General features: G+C 40.2%; 1 pseudogene; it reads left to right on the forward strand.

Moving 5' to 3' along the window:
- Positions 1 to 5,365: 5,365 nt before the first annotated feature.
- LOC143655445 (peroxisome proliferator-activated receptor gamma pseudogene) lies at positions 5,366 to 6,564 on the forward strand (annotated as a pseudogene).
- The last annotated feature ends 14,803 nt before the right edge of the window (positions 6,565 to 21,367 follow it).

Genomic DNA, 21,367 nt, shown 5'->3' on the forward strand with positions numbered 1-21,367 from the left:
TTATCCCTTTAAAAAGTTATGTCAACAGGTTTGGAATTTGCAAACTACAGCAGCACCCCACTTCTCTGGTACCAAAATCTGTTTTAGTTTGCAAGCTGCTGGAATGCAACATACCTGAAATGGAATGAATTTTAGGGGGAATTTGTTAAGTTGCAAGTTTACAGTTCTAAGGCCATGAAAATGTCCAAATTAAGGCAAGGCTATAAAAATGTTGAATCTAAGGCATTTAGTGAAAGATACCTTGGCTCAAGAAGGTTGATGATGTTAGGGATTTCTCTCTCAGCTGGAATGGCACATGGTGATGTCTGCTAGCTTTCTCTCCAGACTTCTTCAATGGCTTCCCCAGGGCTCTGTCCATTCTGTTGGCTCTGTAAGTTCTGGTGGCTCTAAAGCCTTTTCCAAAATGGTTCCCTCTTAAAAAGTTCCAGTGAGCAACCCCACCTTGAATGGGTGGAGCCACATATCCTTGGAAACCACCTAATCAAAAGTTGCTACCTACAATTAGGTGGGTCACATCTCCATGGAAACAATCAAAAAGTTCCCACCCATCAATATTGAATGAGGATTAAATAACTTGGCTTTTCTGGAGTATACAACAGATTCAAACTAGCGCACTCATGCAAAACACTCAGTATTGCTGGGTAAGCTCAAGAGTTTCAGGTACTTTTCTCCAGCCATTCCAGTATACCATAAACTAAAACTTCTTATGCATTTTATATATATAATGCATAAGAATAACCTCCAGGGTAACCTCTTAACTCTTTGAAATCTCTCAGCCACTGAAACTTTATTTTGTCTCATTTCTCTCTTCCCCCTTTTGGTCAAGAAGGCTTTCTCAATCCCTTGATGCCAAGTCCTGGGAGGGAAGTGAGTTCACCTGTCAAATTGGCTTAGAGAGACTCCATCTGAACAACAAAAGGGGTTCTTTGAGGATGACTCCTAGGCATAATTTTAAAGTAGACTTAGCCTATTCTTTGCAGGAATAGGTTTTATAAGAGCTAACCCCAAGACTGAGGGCTTAGCCTGTTGATTTGGCTGTCTCCACTGCTTGCAAGAATATCAAAAATTCTCCAAATGGAAAAGTTGAACATTTCCTTCTTTCTTCCCAGTCCCCCAAGGGGACTTTGCAAATACTTTTTTTATTGTCTGCCCAAATTACTCTGGGATATAGCAAGGCATCAAACTAACCTGGACAAACCAACAAGATCTCATGCCCTATTCAAGAGTCCATGTGCTTATAGTGTTCAACTTTAAACTGACCATACAAGTTAGATTAAGTAATGCACTCCCCAAAATATAAATTTTGTGCCAACTAGACATCTCTTCACTTGGTCTCACACAGAAGTTGAAGTTTCAAAATATAGATATCATCCTTTACCCTATATTCTGAAGTTGCTCCTCAGACCTCCACCTGGTAGACTGGAACTGACATACATGCACCCCAGTATGCACACAGGGGCCACTCCATTCACTTTGGAACAGGACCAGGGACCTACAATGGGAGCACAAGCTTGCTCCACCCAATGCTGTGGAGGGTATGGGCAAGGGGCCAGCAAGGGCACCAGGAGCTTCTTCAATGGCTTTTAAACCTGCATTTTCTTGATTCAGCATTAGCCCAGTTAATGCAGCCCTTTCATTGCTTTCCATAGTTTTGAGGAAAATTAGGGCCCCTCTGCCACCTGTGCAGGAGTGAGGTTGGAATAATGGCCACTCTCAGAGCCAGTCCTTAGCAACCTTAACTAGCTAAACAAAAGCGGTGATCAACAATCAGACCACATACCCTGGAGTTTGTAAGACTAGCACCAGGAAGCTGTGCCGGGGGCCTGAGCTGTAGTCCCCATTCCTGCCTACCACGAGGCTGGTAGATGGGAGATCATAGCCACTTCAGGGAGGGTGGAATTCACTGATATTAACTGCAGTTTACTAGTGTCTTCTTCCAGCTCCTCCCTGATTGCTGCACAATATTCCACTAGATTCCAGAGTTTCAAAATAGTTGACTCAGACTGTTCCTGCCAGGTCAATAGCTGCTCTGGTAGAAGGACTGATTCCTGGAGCTCCCTACCCCATCCTTTTTCATTTTATTAGCTTTTTATGATGGAAATTTTCAAACACACACAAAGTAGAGACAATAGTGTAACGAACCCCCATGTACCTCTCAACCAGCTTCAACCATCATCCCCATTCACTATTCTGGTTTCTTGATGGCCTTTTAAGCAGTGGATCTTCAGAAACAAAAGAAAACTCTAGGATTTGAGGCCTTGTAGTGGGGTCTATGGTATCAATGTGTGTTTATCTCCCATGGTGAAATGCAGAAAAAGAAGAAATGCTGAGCTTGAGAGGCTCAGATAAAAGACTGTGGTCCACGGTGCAGTCAGAGGCAGGAGGGCAGAACAGATTACCAGGGGAGAGAGGGGATTTTTCCAGCCTTGGTGGGAAAATGCTGAAGATTGGAAGATTCTTTAAAAGAAACACAGAAGGCTGCCCCTGCCCCCCCCCAACCAAATATATTGCTTGTTTACAATAACATGTAAGATTAACACTTAGATCTTCCCATTTGAGGTATGGTCTTGAGAGGCCTCTGTATCAGGATTCATTTGTTTTCAACTCTCTGTCTCTCCTCCTGGTTAATGATTTATGAGTGCTACCTTAGTGACAGCTAAGGGACCCTCTCTCTGTGTTCTCTTTAAGGGCAGGAAGCCATCTCGAGCCTGAGGACAAGTCCATCACCCCTGACTAGAGCTGTACCCAGGGTACTGTCGGGAACTGACCAGTTACTGTCGGGAACTGCTCACTGAGATGGCAGGTCCCCAGCCTGACACTCTGCTGACAGCTGCTATTTCCCTCCTCTCTCTCTGTCCCTCATTCCAGAAGGACATTTATGTAAGCGTGACTGACTCTGTGCTGAGTGAGTCAAGACAAGAAACTAAATGGCTGGATTACAGCAGGGTGGTTCATGTATTTTCTCCACACTGAAGATGCACAGCCCCAGAACTGGCAGCATAAGTTAGTCATTCTCAGGAGATCTCCGTCCCGGGGGTTCTCTTCCCATTGTGTCTCTTCAGTGCCCACGCCTTTATTCCTGGGACAGAGGCAACTGTCAGTGCCAATGTCTATCTCACGGGGGGTTGTGAGGATCAGATGAGATTGTGAACAAGGAAGTGTTCTGAGAACTGCAGAGTGCCATGAAATCGTAAGCCTGTCATCTCCACTACTCTTCTACGTGATACCTAGGAGCCTGCCTCCCACCCCCAGTCCTACCTCCTTTTAGCCTGAAATCGAGGTCTTTTTCCTGAGGAAGGGAGCTTCATTCAGAATCTATTTCTGAATGATGGCTGCCTCTGGAAAGAACCCACCAATATTTATAATTCACATGCTGAAATGTGCCAAACATATTTAGCAAGCTCTCCGTGAATTCCTTGTACCTAGCAACTAAAACAGAAAAAGCAACATATGGAATTTGTAATTATTTGCTACAGATTTGATCTGAATGAACAAACAAATTTACCCGTTTTTCCAAATGTGAACCTGGTACAATTATTATTGCCTGTTTGTGTGAGTAAATAATGCTCTTGCTATTTGAGTTTTATTAAGGTATTTATATTCTTTCAAAATGAAATATTTATTCCTGGCAAAGAAAGAAAACAAATTTAGTATATATGTCCTCTAACACTCCAGCACGTTTTTCTATGTCCTCCCTTTTTCAATTCAAAGGAATCGGACTCCTTCTTCTCTGTGGAGTACATTGTATCCGGCAGCCCAGCAGTAATAACAATTTGCTCCAGAGAAAAGCCTGTGGCCATGAATTCCTTCTCAGGCAGTGAACCCTGTCCATTATTCTGAATAGAAAGAAACCAAAGAGGAAAATCTACTGATTTGAAAGGTGTCTTAGCCACAAGGTGATAGATTTCAGCTCAACATAAGGAAGAGCTTTCAAGCAATGCTAGGTGCTGGAAGATAGAGTAGACTCAAGAAAAGCCATCATCAGCAATTTATTCCTTTGAGTCAAGCATTGCTCTTTCCTACAGCTTTTTTTTTTTAAGGGAGTAATAATAACAACAACAACAAAAAGCATCATCCTTAGAATGAAAGAGCTTACAGAGAGCTTTTTTTATTTTCCTCTCTGGATAGAGAGTAGATGTAAACACTAAAAATCATTGACTGGAAATGAAAAAAAAAAAAAAAAAGGAAGGAAAGAAATGCCTCTGAGAAATTGGCCCATACTACAATTATTTGGGACCAAAACTGACAAGTGCTAATACGTCTTTGGAATTCTTTGGAATTTCTCAAATATATGTGGGATGTGTCTTACGACTATTTCCTCCCCAACACTCAATCATCTCGCACTCTTACCTGACCAATCTCAGTGTAAATTCTACCTTTACAGCTATCCACTGCTTCCTAGGTCTGCACCTCACACTTACAGCAACCACACACACGAAGACATGGAACTTCTGGGATTGTTGCTGGAAGGGAAAATTCAACTAAGAGTCTTCCTTGTCTTTAACTGCAGGTGACTTAGTTCTTACCTCTGTCCTTCCACCTCCTCCTTCTCCCTTAAGCCTATTTTAAGGCTCTGGGGACAACAAAGTTGGTGAGAGGTTTTGCCACTAGATAGGCATGACTCTCTTCTTGCAGCCTTGGGCAAGTCAGCCACTTAGCTTCCTTCTTCCACCTGCAGACTGGACCTGAAAGTGCCTTCCTCCTAAAAATGATGTGTCAGCAATAACAAAAACAAATTTTGCCTAGCACAGAGCATGGGCATATGGTACGATGACTCAGGGCCCAGAATGGAAATGATGTTATGCTTGATCTCGGTGTTTGACAAGACTTTCATGAATGAATGGTTTTCAAAGCTGTGGGCTGGGTTATGTCACCCAGGCTGAACCAGTGTTAAACCCCATACTCTCCTCTAAATGCAATAAGCATAAATTCTTGTAAGAATTTTAATTAAATATATCATAATTATACTTTATATAATTAATTATATCATATTTAAATGTTATAAGTTAAATATATTTAATTATATAAAATGCCTATTAAAATTAAGTGAGGCGGGACCACGGTGGCTCAGCAGGCAAGAATGCTCGCCTGCCATGCCAGAAGACCCGGGTTTGATTCCTGGTGCCTGCCCACGTAAAAGAAAAAAAAAAAAAATTAAGTGAGGTGGGACTCCACAGTATCAGAAGTCAGAGCCCAAATGGGAGCCAGAGCCTCTGCCTGGGGCATTCCTCAAGGCCACTCAGACACCAGGCACCACTGCCACTGCAGATTTAAAAGAAGCCAACTCTAAACTACTGATCAATCAAGAAAATCATTTTCTCAAGCAAGGGTCATCCTTTAAGGGAATCACCATGATTTACTAGAGATGCCATTTTGGCCCACCAATTTTGGAACTAGCTCCGTAGATCTTTCTGTGATGGATGACCACTCCTACTCCTTCGATATAAAGCCCTTCATCACTATTGATTTCCCCAGCATTTCTACGCCACACTATAAAGACATTCCTTTCACAAGAGCTGATTATAAGTATGACCTGAAGCTCCAAGAGAAACAAAGTGCAATTAAAGTGGAGACTGCATCCCTACCTTATAATGAAAAGACTTAGCCCTACAGTAAGCCTCATGAAGAGCCTTTGCCTCCCTCTGGACAACTGAATGCCAGTCTGGAAGTTAAAGCTTCCAGGTTTCATTACAGAGCTCGTGCTTGTGGAGGATGCAAGGATTTCTTCCAGAGAATTATCAGATTGAAGCTTATTTAGGATAGATGTGATCTTAACTGTCAAACACATGCAAAAAAGGTAGAAATAAATGTCAGTACTGTTGGTACAAGAAATACCTTGCTATGGGATATCTTCTAATGCCACCAGGTTTGGGCAAATGCCAGAAACTGAGAAGGAGGAGCTGTTGGCACAGATCTCCAGTGATACTGACCAGCTGAACCCAGAGTCTGCTGATCTCCTGGCCCTGGCAAAATATTTGTGTGACATGAAGTCCTTCCTGCTGACCAAAACAAAAGTGGGGGCAATCTTGACAGGAAAGACAAAAGAAAAATCACCATTTGTAATCTGTGATATGAATTCTTTAATGATGAGAGAAAATACAATCAAGTTCAAATATATCAAATTCTTGCAGGAGAACACAACAAAGAGGTGGCTACCCGGTACTTTCAGGGGTATCAGTTTCATTTGGTGGAAGCTGTGTGAGACATCACTGAGTATGCCAAAAGAACTCATGGCTTTGTGGACTTAAATGACCAATCATTCTTCTAAAATATGGTGTCCATGAGATCATATACACTGCACTTGTCTCCTTGATGAATAAAGATGGAGTGCTTGTATCAGAAGACCAAGGATTCAAGACAAGGGAGTTTCTAAAGAGCCTTAGGAAGCCCTTGGGTGATTTTATGGAGCACATGTATGAGTTTGCTGTGAAGTTCAGTGCACTGGAATTAGATGACAATGACTTGGCAATATTTAGAGCTGTCATCATTTCTCAGTGGAAGCAGAGTCAGTTCTGGAATGTTTTTGAGAAATCCTTATTAGTAGCCAGAAGCGGAGAAGGCTAATTAAAGGAATTAAAGGACTAGCAGCCAGGAAATTCCAGTGTGCTAAAAAGACAAAGGCAGTCCACCTACAAATTGCTAAGTAAGTGCTCTGCTTTGCCTCTGTCTGGCTACTCAGCCCCCACCCAAATGCTTTTACTTTCTTTGCCTGATTTTCCACCTACTCTTTGTTTAACCTGAGGGATCAGTGAAGACAACATTGAAGTAGAGGTTAATGCATCAACTCAGGTCCCCAATAACAATTTGCAGACCCTCAAGGACTGCAACTGTCTCTTCCTCATCTTGTGTCCACTGCAGGTTCCCTTGGCAGAGTGTGGGGTTCAGAGTGTGGAGAGGTAAATACAGCAGGTAAGTATAAATTAAAATATTAGACACCATTATATCTCTATCAGAACAGCTAAAACTAACAAGATTGACCAGAGCAAGTGTTGGTGAGGATATGGAGCAACTAGAATTCTCTTACCCAGCTAATGGAAATGCAAAATGGTACAGCCTCTTTTGAAAACACTTTGACCGTTTATTTTAAAGTTAAACATATACTCTACCATATGACCCAGCCATCCACTTTTAGGTACATTTACAAGTGAAATGAAAACATATGTTCACACAAAGATTAGTGCATGAATGTTCTAGCAGACATATTCACAGTAGTCCAAAAGTGGAAACACCTTAAATATCCATCACCAGATGAATGGATAAATAAAATGTGGTTATATGTGCAATGGAATATTATTCAGCCATAAAAGGGAATGAAGTCCTGATACATGCTACAACATGGGTGAACTTTGAAAACATTAAGCCAAGAGAAAGAAGCCAGATACAAAAGGCCACTTTTTGTGGGATTCCGTTTATATAAAATGTCCAGAATAAGCAGATCGATACAGACAGAAAGTAGATTTGTGGTTGCCAGGTGTTGGGAAGAGGGAGAAAGGGAGAGTGGCTGCTTAATAGGTATGGGGTTTCTTTTGAGGATGATGGAAATACTCTAAAATTGTGGTGATGGTTGCACAACTGTGAATGTACTAAAAAACATTGAATTATACACTTTAAAGGGCTGAATTGAATGCTATGTGAATTATATCTCAATAAAGCTGTTACAAATATAAATAAATAAACAAACAAATAAATAAAATTTAAATTTTCCCAAATGTTACCATTCAGATAGGTATCCTTCTCCCAGATTTTTCCACATGCAAATACGTGCAGGCAAAATAAGTTCATGCCATAGTTAGTACTTTGTATTCTATCTGGGCCTCAGTTATCTATTCTCTAAAAGGGACATCATGGGTTAGAGTGGTTATTAAATGTATTATTTTATTATTTTTAATACAATTTTATTGAGATAAAGCCATACACCATACAAACCATCTGAAGTATATAATCACTGGCTCACAGTATTATCACATAGTTGTGCATACATCCCAAGATCAATTTTAGAATATTTTCATTACTACAAAAACAGAAATAAAATTTAAAAAAACCAAAATCCTCCCCTATCCCTGTACCCCTCTATTACTGACCCATAGTACTGGTGTGGTACATTTGTTAATGTTGAGGAAAGAAGGTGAAAGCATTATCCTTAATTAAGGCCCATTGCTTGTAATAGGTATTTTTTTTCTCATATACCCCTCTATTATTATTATCTCCTCATAATAGCGTCACACATTTATTCTAGCTCATGTTAGAACTTTTTTATATTTGTATAGTTAATCATGAACATTGTGCACTGCAAGTTTCGCTGTGTTCTACGTTCCATGTTTTAACCTCCAGCCTTCCTTCTGGTGGCAGGCATGACTAAATTTCCCCTTCCTACCACATGCACACACCATTCAGCACTGTTCATTATGCCCACACTGCCATCACCTCTGTCCATTTCCAAATGTTTAAGTTCAACCTAGTTAAACATTCTGCACATATTAAGCAACCACTCCCCATTCTTTAGCCTCGTTCCACATCCTGGTAACCCTTATTGCATTTTTTCATGTCCATGAGTTCACATATTATATTTAGTTCATATCAGTGAAATCACATAATATTTGTCCTTTTGTGTCTGCTTTATTTCACTTAACATAACGTTCTCAAAGTTCATCCATGTTGTCATGTTTTTTACTGTTCAATAATATTCCATAACATGTATATACCACATTTTATTTATTGATTCATCCATTGATAGACACAGGCTATTTCCATCTTTTGACAATTGTGAAAAATGCCACTATGAACATCGGTGTCCGAATCTCTGTTCTCGTCCCTACTTTCAGTACTTCTGCATATACCCCAAGTACCAAATGCATTATTTCATGTAAAACTCTTAATAAGCACTCAATAAACATAAGCTATTTGGTTTTCATTCAATAATACATGACAGGGACTCTCCTGATACTATGTCAAACTTTCGGGACACCCAAATCAATAGGCCATGCCCTCAATCATGAGGCTTACTCTTGTGAAGCTTATGTAGATAGCAGAGAAGTTTAGACTACCTATAGGGATGCCTAAGAGTTAGTTCTGGAGGACCTCTGTTGTTGCTCAGATGAGGCCTCACTCTCTCTAAGCCCAACTCTGCAAGAGCAATCATCGCCCTCCCCCCTATGTGGGACATGACATTCACGGATGAAAGTCTTCCTGGTGATGTGGGAGATAACTCCCAAGGATAAACAATGGGATCAACAATTCCATCCTGACCAAAAGGAGGAAAAGAAGTGTAATTAATAAAGTATCAGTGGCAGAGAGCAATCAAATAGAGCTGAGGAGGCTTCTTTGTGGGTTGCTCTTGCATAAGCTTCAGTTAGACTTTGCTACCTATCATAACCTGCCAACCTCCAACCAGGACCATTCCAGCCAATCCCAAAGAACACCTAGGGCAATATATAAGATTCCACAAGGATTCCGTGCACAAGAGTAATTTTCCAGAAACCTACAACCTCCAGATGGGTCCTTGGTCCAGATAAGTCCTGAAACCTAGCCCAGCCTCTCCAGAACATCAGATAGTTCCATTTCCCTACCCTATATTAGTGACAGACCTTTCCAATATCAAAAATTTAGAATTGCCATAGCCCAAACACCCCCAAAGAGAGGTATGGAAAGATCAAAGGTGATGGTGGGGTTATCCATAGAAGATAGGATTTAACAAATGAATATGAATGCTGAATCATTAAATTGATATCTCTTTTAGTCTCCAGTATTTTAGAGCAGCTAGAAGTAAAAACCTAAAATTGTGAAATTGTAACCCTTGTCAAAGTCCGAAATATGTTCTACAACTAATTGTGGGACTGTGCTTTGAACTTTATAGCTTTCTTGTATATATGTTATTTTTCACAAAAAGAGAAGGAGAAAAAGTTGATTGTGATGATAAAAAAAATATTTAAGCCCTCTAGGCTCATATATTCTGGAGCAGCTAAAAGGAAAAATATGAGAGGATCTTACAGTAGCCTGTGACAAACTCTGGGATCTGTCCTGTAACTACTTGTTGAAGAGTGCTTTGAAAACTATTGCTTTTTTATTTCTTTGCTTTGTATATATGTTATACTGTACAATAAAAAAAGTTAAAAAATAATACATGAATCACTGAGGAAATACTATGCACCAGACAGCCTTATGTCCATAAAAGCCTCACATCTATTATGAAAGCAAATATGTCCATTAGCAGTGCCCAGGAAGTCCGTGAATAAAATAAAACTACTCTCAGCTTCTCCTTATCCTCACCAAAAGCCAAGATCAGAGGCATTGGTAATAGCAACAATATTTTCAAATTTCTCTTTGCCTTTATAATTTGTCCTACGTGCTTTGCAATTTCTAAAAAAAAAAAAAAAAATTGGTTTCTTTAATCACATTTTTGTCAGGCCAAGGTTGAAATGAATATGCTTCTGTCCATAGAATCCTCTGAACAGCATAACCTGAAATAGCTTTGTGAACTAAAAAAAGTCTTATATTAGGAGTAGCAGAACATTCTAGAAACTATAGATTTGGGTTTGGAGCAGGCCTTCGTTTCAACCGTGATTCTGACATTGAAGTTTGACATTGAAGAATAAGTTTCTCTAAACCTCATTTTCTCATCTGTACTACAGGACTGTTTTCTACCGTCTCCATCTCAGAAGGTTTCTACAAGAGGACCATTTGCGAATGATTGCATCTTGTGAGACACTGTAAAGGGATACACAAATGGAGGTAGTTTATTTAGTTCCTGCAATAGAGCCAGACTTTAGGGGAGTAAAAGATGATTTTCAAGCTCTTTCAAATCTCTTCTTAACTACGTCTCCTTCAGTAAGGAGCTCAGCGTGCTCGCTGGCCAGCCCACCCTCTTTGCAGTCAGTACTGGGTGATATCACGTGCTCCCTGCTCATCACCTACTCCCATTATCAATTGCCCCGGGGCACTGGTGTGAGTTCCACAGTTAAATGCGGAATGGGAAAAAGCTGATTTCTCTGCCCCAGAACCCTCCTTCTAAGTTCTTTTCTCCTTTATCAGTTCCCCCTTGTAGAACCAGTTGTGATTGACTTGATATGCCAATGGCCTTATCGAATCACTAAGAGTCTCATTAATAGTAATACTCACTATTATAATAAATCAATAACATTTTTGAGCACTTACCATTTATCAGTCACTGTGAAAAGCTTTTTACAAACATAACCAAATAAAAAATTTATAACAACACAACGGATGGTTCTTTAAAAATTATCCCCATTTTGCAGTTCCAGAAACAGGTTTAGCAAGGTTAAGTGACTGCCCAGATTACACAGTTATCAAGTCACTTGAAGCACAACTCAGTGCCTGACCCTACAGTAAATATTTGTAAATGAGAAAATCAAAATTTAATCAGAAAGAGCTGATCATGTGACAGTACAATTATTATAGGTTAGTCTGACTCTCAAATCTGTGTTTGTAACTTCTCAAGCTACCTGTCATTTCTGTTTTTCCTTATTTCAATGCCTTCAACTCCAAAGAACCCTCAAGCATATGCTAGATGGCCCTTAAGTATGCAGAGAAGTGAAATTATAGTTTGCCTTCCACTTTTCTTAAAACATGGGTTTTTTTTGCTACCCACCACTCATATCCCTTCTCCCCTAGCTCCTTAAAATAGCAATCATGACATCATTGTATTTTCTCACCTGGGAAAGTCTTTTTAAGTACCAGCCACCCTCATTTCAACACCCTGGGACCCTAGGAGTGCCAGAGAGAGGTGTGGTAAGGAAAGCAAATATATCAAAGTGAGGAATAAATGCCTGCCATGCTCATTAGCACCCAGGCACAAAGAAGGAAGCTGCTATTTTTATCAAATGCATCTTTGCTTAAATAAATTTCAGAGCAACTTGATAAAAAAGGGTTGCTTTGGAAATTTTTGTTTCTTCTAATAAGGTCTAGCTGTCATATGTTGCCTTTCTACCCTGGTTTTATTCCCCAGATACGTAATACATGGTGTTGGAAAGGCACTTGTACAAGTTTATTGTTGTTGTTGTTTGGTTGGTTGGTTGGTTTTTTGGGGGTTTTTTTTCGCATGGGCAGGCACCGGGAAATGAACCCGGGTCCCTGGCATGGCAGGCGAGAACTCTGCCTGCTGAGCCACCATGGCCCGCCCTGAACAAATTTTTATCTCTGTTTCTTTATGAAGTCTCCATCTCAGCCACTTGCCTTTTGAATCTAGCCCTAGGTATGGGCCTGACAGGAAGCATATGAAAGCTTTATGGCTCAGGTAGAGTGCCACCTTAGCAATCAGCAGTTAGGGCTTCACCTCTTCTCTGTACTTTGCCATCTGTTTTGACCACTCAGCGTGGTTCTTCTGGTGTGATTCCTTAGCTGAGTTCATGACCCCATACGTGAGCAGGACTCCAGAATTTAACTGTGCCTATTTTTTTTCTCACTCACAACTTTATGGGTACTCTAGGGTCCTGCCATTACCCTGGTTGTATTTCATGATCATTTTCAACCCTTGGGCCAAGATTTTTGTCTATCACTCATGAGCCAAAGCTCCAGAGTCTCTGTGTGGGCACCTTGCACTTGGGGAGGCAGCTCCCATTGCACACAAGCATGTGCACACACCCACACACGCACACTGAGTGCCTTCAGGGAGAGACAGAGTGGGCCTAGGAAAATACTTCCCCCTCTGCCTTTCTCCAAAAAAGCAAATTTGAGGAGATTTGTCTGAGCCTTTCTGTCTTATAAATTACTTACATCAGAATCTCAGAGATTATATGCTTCTGGAACATTCTCATTAACTACTAAAATTCTCATATTGACTTTTTTTTTGGTTTTTTTTGCTCTTTCTTGATTTTTAATTGTCAATTCACTATTACAGCGACACTGAATCAAAAGTAGAGAAGGAAATAATGTACTCAATCCCACAAATCAATTGTGAATGTCCTTACTATACTGTTGTTGTCAACTGTAGGCACACATTTGAAAAGATTTTAGTTATCCAAGTAAGAAGAGTACTTCTAGGGAATGAAATGCTAGAGACAGTTGAAAATGGAAAGCAGTTATCTTTTCTCCCAACCTATCTTACAGTTGTATATCTCTGGTCAACCACATTTTTTTTTCCACATGGGCAGGCACCGGGAATCAAACCCGTGTCTCCAACAAGGCAGGCGAGAAATCTTCCTACTGAGCCACCGTAGCCCGCCCTCTCATCAACCACTTTTAATAATTTCTCTTCCAGTTCCTCTTGAGGCTAGCTCTGTATCTCTGATCTTTGACCATATTTAGACATTACAGAATTTCTCCTCCTACAGATGAGGATTTGACTCACATCGTTACTTTTCCTTTCAATTCCAATTTTTTGTCATTATTGTTTTTAGATCCAATTTTGGTCTCCAAAGTAACCAAACATATTACATTTAAAAGTCTACTTCCTAAAATGAGGATATAGACATCCTCCTCCTCCTCTCTTTCCCTTTCCACTTTCCAACATTCTCAGGATGTCCCATTTCTAATAGTGACAGGACTGAGAATGCCAGAGCTCTGCTCCACAGCCATTATGAATTCCCCATGTCATGGCTACATGTTTCTTCCTAAAAATTTAAAAAAAAAAAAAGACTTATTGCTTATATTTTATCTATTCATATTGACTTTTTAAAGAGTGATTGAGCAAAATGTATCAAAAAGTTTTAAGAAGGGCCTACTCAGTACCTATTTCGCCCTAAGGAAGCAATCTGGCAAGTGTGCAAAGATGTGCACTCCGCTATAGTGAAAACTGGAAACAACCAAAATATCCAAAAATAGGAAATTGCTCAAATATATTCTGGTACTGCTATGTCATAGAACATAAAATCAAAATTTTATGGTCCAAAAATCAAAAATATGTTGTAAAGGTATTTGTTGACATGGGAAATATTAATCCTCTATTTCTAAGTGAGCAGAAGGCTCTAAAACATTATATATACTGTGATGCTCTCTCTGGAAAACCCACATCTATGGGTCTATGTGTATCCATCCATCATCTCTATCTATCTATCTGTCTGCCTATCTATCTATCTATCTATCTATCTATCTATCTATCTATCTATCTATCTATGTATCTACCTATCTATCATTTAACAGAAGTCCTATGTTGGTATACACCAAAGGAAAGACACAATATGCTAACAGTTCTCTTTGGGTGACAGAATTTTTTTCATTGTGCTTTTATCTGCACTGAATATGTATTACCTTTGCAACTAGGATAAAAATATAAATTTTATTTTTTAGAAGAAAAAGTGCTGCTCTTTATTTCCTTTCTCATCTGTTGGAATCATGGAAGTTAACTAAGAAAAGGATCACACATCAGTTCTGGCTGACTCTCCAGGATGTTTATTTCAGCTTCCACTTGGTTTACAGTCCAGGTAAAAACACTCTGTTCTAACTGCGCTGAAAAAAAAGTGCAGCTTCCAAGAAACAAATACCAAAATCCTTCCCTAAAGACTGGAGTTTTCAAGACATTTTCCTATAACCTCTTTAGAAACCACTTTTTGAGAATGTGTGCACTTCCCTCTTAATGTTTTTAGGCTTCTCTCTTGACAATCTAATGCTTAACATTTGATGAGTTCAGAAGCCATGTAGAGTTGAAAGTACATTGGACTATAAGTCACAGAACTAGATCCAGTCCCAGCTATGTCAAAATTAACTGTAGCTTTGGTCAATTCACCAAAATTGAGGTTCTGAGCTTCTCCTCCTCTAAGAAAAAGTACCGTCTATTCTGTCTACTCTGTCCAGTTTGTAGACAGAAGTTGCAAAGACCAAATAAGATAATACATGGGGCAGAAGTGAGGAAAAGCATCTATTGAAATGTTTACTATCACTGTCATGGTTGTCACTAATACTTGCATTACATAAGAAACTAGTAGATGCTGCTGCAGTTTGAATTTAGTTCATGGAAAAGAAGAAAGAATATGCCTGAAATCCAGGTCACCAAGTTATCCTTAACCTACAGCATCAATTGAGGTTCCATTCTTGTATGTTTTTTGCAAAGAAAAGATTTGCCTTTATAATGTCAGCTGCATATCATCAGCTTGCTTCTCTGAAGGAATACTCTAGAGCTCTATTGTTCATGCTCTTTTCCGTATACTATTGACTGTCCCTTACCTATGCCTCTTTTCCCTGTAAAGAAGGACCAGTCCCAAGCTGCTTCCTTTGGTTTGCTCTTACACATCTTCTGTACTCTCTTAGTGCCTCACTCATGTTCAAGTTCTATATTCACTATATATGTGCTGAAAGAAAGAGTAAATTTGCTGATGATTTTCTTTTAGGTAAAGCACAGGGTTGGGGAAAAAAAATGGAGGAGAAACATTTCTAAACTGCACTGGGAAATGCTGACTACTGAGCATGCAGCCAGGGCATCCGTACACTCCTGTTAGAGAGAGAAAAGAGCTTCCCACCAGGTTGCCAAGGGTTCTAGAAGAAGCAGCCAAGAATATGGCTGTCAGGGCAGGAGGGGTTGGTATGAGATGCCCAATGTGCTCCCAGGGGTAGACATATACCCACATGCATGCATACTACTTAGGGCTGCAACCATAGGTCTATGCCCATGAATTAATTCTCTGGTCTGGGCTAAGCCCAGGAACACTAGGCATCAGAGTTGGGTGATCCGTGTACCTAACCAAAACGAGGTCTCCTCATCTTGCACACTACGCCAACTCATGATTCTCACTGCCCGTGCTTAGAAAGGTCTGACTAGGAGTCAGAGGATTTTGACCTTGCCGGTCACTGCTAATAGGCTTTTTCCAGCCCAGACCAAGCCATCCTTTCCTGACGACTTGAGAAGCCCATTCTCTTAAACCCACCTGACCTCAACTTCCATCTGACCTAGAACTCTTTATTCTCACTCTCAGGATCTCAGTTTTCTTATCTATAAAATGAAGGAATGAATGGAATAACCTTTTCCGTTTACCTCAAGGTTCAGTGTCTCTATATTTTCAATTACTTATTTAATCAATAAATATTTGTAAAGCCTCACTATGTGCCAGGAATGACAAAGTTGATTACATGATACCTCCTGCAAGAAACTCATGGTGGTGCTATAAAGAGACATACAAGAAAAGGACTTTTGGGGGGTGGTCAGGAAGTAGGACAAATGTTCCAGTGAAGGAGCATTTGAGAGTTACGAAGCAGACTGATATGCCAGGTTTGCTGAAACCTCATCTAGCAGAGCTTTTTTGAAAGCAATGTCATGAAGTGGTTAAAACCTGACTTCAACATCACACTGCCTGGCTTCAGATCTAGATGCCGCTGAACACTAACCGTATGTCCTATGCAAATTGATTTAACATCTACACATTTTGATTTCCTCATCTGGAAAGTGGGCGTGATAATAATTAACTTCCTCCTCACAGGACTGTTGTGAGGGCTGGATGAGGTAATGCATATAAAACAAGGGGCATGCAACACAGTAAATGCATGACACGTGTTTGCTATTATTGAGGTCATAAGATCATGAAGGAAATCTTTAAATCATTCAAATTTCTGATAAAAAGCTTAAGGGACTTTTTTCTTTTGTTGTCATTGGGAAAAGAAAAGTATGGAGGGAGAACAATAAAACCTGTGCAAAAAAGACAGTTCTTTAGAGAAAACAGTCTTTTGCTAAAAGCTTGGCCCTGACTTGGAGACAGGTATAACAGATGAAACTCCCCAGATCAAATGTCTCTGAGGTATCACAATTCACCAATTCTATATTTAGGTACCCATATGTTCCTGCTGGCCATGATTTCCCGCAAATACAGACATTTCAGTAGACGCAGCATCAATTCTCAGAAAAAAAATTATCTTTTAGGGGAGGGAGATGCTAGGAAGCTTAATCGGTTCTAAGTGATTCTGAAATATTGTCTCAATTTACAGCAAAAAAGGTCATCATGGTGAATAAACATGAGGATTGTGCTCAGTGTCTAGGATTTAGCAGACTAACTCCCACTAATGTTAATGGGGCCATGCTGCCAAATCTCCAACCAGCACCCTGGATATTTGCTCCAATCCCTTACTGTTCAGATTGAAATGTGTTTTTTCAAATCAAAGCTGATCCTGAGATGGGCTTAGGAGCCTCTGCATGGACAGAAAGGGAACATGAGGCTGAAGTCTTGAGACCTGGAAGTGATTGAAACAGTACAATAGTGGGCTTTTTGAAAGGCTCTCTCCTCATGGTTTACCACATCACATTTAGGGCCACTTTTTTTGCTTGATGCAGGTCAAAACCCTGGCTCACTTTCCAAACTTACCTCCCACTAATTCTATGAACTTCAGGCAAAATTGAATTCCCCAGAGTCTCCAAATATGCCCCAAGCTTTTCCTCCAGAGGTGAGTGTTTAGTTTGGTCCCTACCTCCCTCCTTTTCTTCCAAGAGACCCACTTCAACAGTTCGTTGTTGTTGAGATTTTTTTGTACCGCCCCTCCTCTAACTCCACGGGCACACAGCAGATAAAATATTTCCCTTCTCAGAACTAGAATGCTTTGAGCCTTGACTATGGTGAAGCTCGCATCCTGCCTTACATGTCTTACCACTTGTAGGCCCTACGAGGTAGGTGCTACATCATACTTGTCTTTCTTTTCCCTGTAACATCTAGTCCAGGTTCTTACACGCCATTGTTGCTCAAATTCAACCACGGAATTGAACGGCATGGCTTTCTACTGCTTGGTATATTTGGAGATTGAGCCTTTCAAGAAGAGGTGTTTGGAGTTGGGATATATTTATAGATGACAGATTCTTTGTGTCAAGTTAAATAGACATGTTTTAGGAAACATCTCTAATCTTTTGAGATGGGAGTCAGGGAGAAGGTCTGTTCCCTACAACTCCGCTTGCTGCAGCTGTCAGAGACAGACACTGGCTGGGTGGACCATAGATCTAATTTAGAATGTGAGTCACATGTTGATATTCAGCACCGGAATGCTTGCAGAGGCCTCTATATTGATTCTCTTGTCCTTGCCTTCAGCCCTTAAGACCCAAAGACATCAAAATCCACTGGGTACATTTTAGCCACAACTACTCATGTAGGCCTGACTCAGTTGGTTTTGCTTTAGCTAATATACTATTAGCTAAAGTAATAGTAACATACTATTAACAATACTAATAATAGTAACATACTATTCAGTGGGTAACAGCCTTTACGTGAACATAACCTTTGGGTAATTGCAAAGCTAGATCACCATACCTGAAGTGAGATTAATAGTTTATCCTTTGCTTACTCTGATTTTAATTTGCGTCCCTCCAGATTTTGGAAGGCTTGGAGATGTCCAGTGCAAAGGATAGTCTGTGCTCATTGTTTCTACTTTCTCCCTTGCCACTCACTTGCTAAATCTGGTGAAAGCCCTTGAATTTTTTTTCTAGCTATTCTGTGACATTTGAAATTAATAACAGACCTTCCTCCTTGAGGATTCACCATCTGTAACTTTATGACACCACTTTCCAACTTTTCTTTCCCAGAGCCTCCATAACAAAGTACCACAAACTAAGTGGCTTAACAGCAGAAGTTTATTGTCTCACAGTTCTAGAGGCTAGAAGTCTGAAATCGAGGTGATCGAAGGGCCATGCTTCCTCTGAAGCCGGTAGGAGAGAATACTTCCTTGTTTCTTCTAGCATCTAGTGCTTGCCAGTAATCTTTGGCATTCGTTGGCTTGTAGAGACATAATTCCAATCATGCCTTTTTCACATGGCTTTCTCTTCCCTGTGTCTCCCTTCCTTTTCTTATAAGCACACCATTGTTACAGGAGTAGGACCCACCCTACGCGAGTGTGAACTCATCTTAACTTGAATAATCTGAAAGGACCCTATTTCCAAATAAGGTGACATTCACAGGTACTGGGGATTAGGACCTTAGCATGTCTTTTTTGGGACAGACAATTTGACCCATAACAACTAGCTACCTATTCAGTCTTCTTCCTGGGCTCCTTCTCCTCTGTCCATTCTATTGGTTCTATCCTTGGTCAGCTTCTCTCACCCCTCTGGAATTTGCAGCAATGGTCACTGAATCCTCCTACAGCCCTGAAAATTGTGTTAGTTTTCCATTTGTAGAGTCTTATCACTAACTTGCTGTGCAATGTAAACATGGACAGTTCTGGTGTAAGAACCTCACATTTACCTTTTCCTCCTTTCCTTCAAATATCTGATTCTCATCATTTTATACCAATGTAGTTCTCAACCTTGACTACACATCAGAATCTCCTAGGAATGGGAAAATAAAAATATAGATGCCTGTGATACAACATCAGATATTCCGATTTAAGTGGCCTGGGATATTAGTATTTTTTTTTAAGTCTTTCTTTTTGACATGGGCAGGCTCCGGAATCGAACCTGAATCTCCAGCACAGCAGGTGAGAATTCTGCCACTGGGCCACTGGTGCACCTCCCTATTAGTTATTTTTTTAATGCTAGCTGATGACATCTGCAGTCATAGCTGAGAACAACTATAATTGGAGAATGCATCTGATGATCACCAAATACTATGAGTCACTGGTTCTCAAGCTTTGCTCTATGGAAACATCACCAGGGAACTTGTTAAAATGCAGGTCCCTGAAGTCCACACCCAGAGTTTCAGGTTCATAAGTTCCAGGTCATCTAAGCAGATGACCCTCTGCCATATCTCTTCTCTCTCTAGCCAGAACCGCTGAGCAAGGTGTTCCCTGTACAGCTCCATAACCTTCCCTGTCTCCTACTTCCCACCATTGAAAGATCATCTAAATCTAACCAGTGCAGGATGGCTTGGCTTATTGGCCTGGCTTTTGGGCTCACCTGGCATTTAAAGCACAGTTGTAGATGAAGCGCTTTCACACACATCATCCATGGTCTCTTCTCTTCCGTTTACCCCATGCATTTGGTAGGGCCTGATGTTCTTTTTGCCATTCCTCTAGAAATAATTTGTCTCTCTTTAACAACGCTTCTACTGGTCAAGTGTAGACTTGGAAAAGGGGGAATGGAAAAGAACTGGATGAAATGTTGTAGGAAGTCACCACTGTCCAGGCTCTCATGGGTGCAACTGCACTGTAAACCTCAACCTTACTGTCTCTCACACCCTCCTAACTAGTTTCCCAACACTGTCAATTCTTCATGAAAAAAATCACAAGTCTGGCCTGGCTTTAGCTAAGAAACTATTATCTGTGATTATCAGTAATTACTTCTGAGAAACTGAAGACTTGGTAGATAAAGAAGAGGATCTTTACTTTGATCACGTACTTTTTTTGTACTATTTGATTTTTTAAAAAAAGCTATAAGTATGCATTATTTTTAACATTAAAAATTATTTCATTTTAAAATGTCTTCTCCTCTCCATTGCAATCTCACCCTAAAAATGCCTTAATCTGAGCTGTTGTTTCTTTTTTTTATTGTTTCTTTAACTGTTAAAACAGCCTCCTAACTAGGCTTCCTACCTGCCCCATTCCTGACTGCCTTCTACGTAACACCCAGAGCTATTCCCTTAAAAAAAAAAAAGCTGATTGTATAGTTCTATAACTTAAAAGCCGCTGTGCCTCCCTCTCCCTCATTCGTAAGATACACTCCATCTTCCTGACCTTGAGTATATATACATCCTTTACAATCTGCACCTGCCCACCTTCCAGCTCTCTCTCTCCTCTCTCTTCTGGGGGTCCCACTCTCCAGGCAGGTTAAATTTCTCACGGCCAGATTCAATGGCTTCTTTCATGACCCATGTTTTTGAACGTGCAGCTCCCTTTCTGGAATGTCCTATTGCATTCTTCATGTCATAAATCTTACTTCAGGAAAATGCCTATTTCATCCTTTCAGGGAAGCCTTCCTTGAACGTCTACCTTCTCAGCTCCCAGAGCTTTGAGAAGGCAAGAAAGGCGACCCAACCAGAAATCAGAGCAGCTCTTTGTGGTCAATGTGTCTCCAAGTGAAGCAATTAGCATCCCTGATACAATGCTCTAGCAAATTTCCAAAATACTTCAATGAACTTAAAAACCCCTCCTTTAAAATGCCCCCAGCTGTCATCCTTGTGTAAAGCGTAACCACCTTTAATCATTCTCACAGGAACTTTAACAATCTTGAAGTAGACATTGTTTCCTGTATCCAGTCTAACAATGATTATCTTTGAATTGCCATGCTCAGGTGCTTCTTCCCTTGAAATAAGCTTGAAAAATTAAATTGAATTTACTTATTATGGTAATTTAAATACATAGACAAAAATAAAGAGACTAGTAAATGGATTCCTATATATCCAACACTTAGCTTTAACAATTATCAATATTTTCCATCTTTTTTTTATGTATTCTTATCTACATAAATTTTGACGCATTTGTCTTAGAAGCTGCTATGATAGCCATTCTCAAGAGCTAAGACTTAGGTATTATTATCCTTGTATCCCCAAAGTGCCAGGATCAGTAGCAAGAGTTCAATTGC

The sequence above is a fragment of the Tamandua tetradactyla genome, chromosome 14 (assembly GCF_023851605.1).
Source record: "Tamandua tetradactyla isolate mTamTet1 chromosome 14, mTamTet1.pri, whole genome shotgun sequence".
In the NCBI taxonomy this organism is placed as follows: domain Eukaryota; kingdom Metazoa; phylum Chordata; class Mammalia; order Pilosa; family Myrmecophagidae; genus Tamandua; species Tamandua tetradactyla.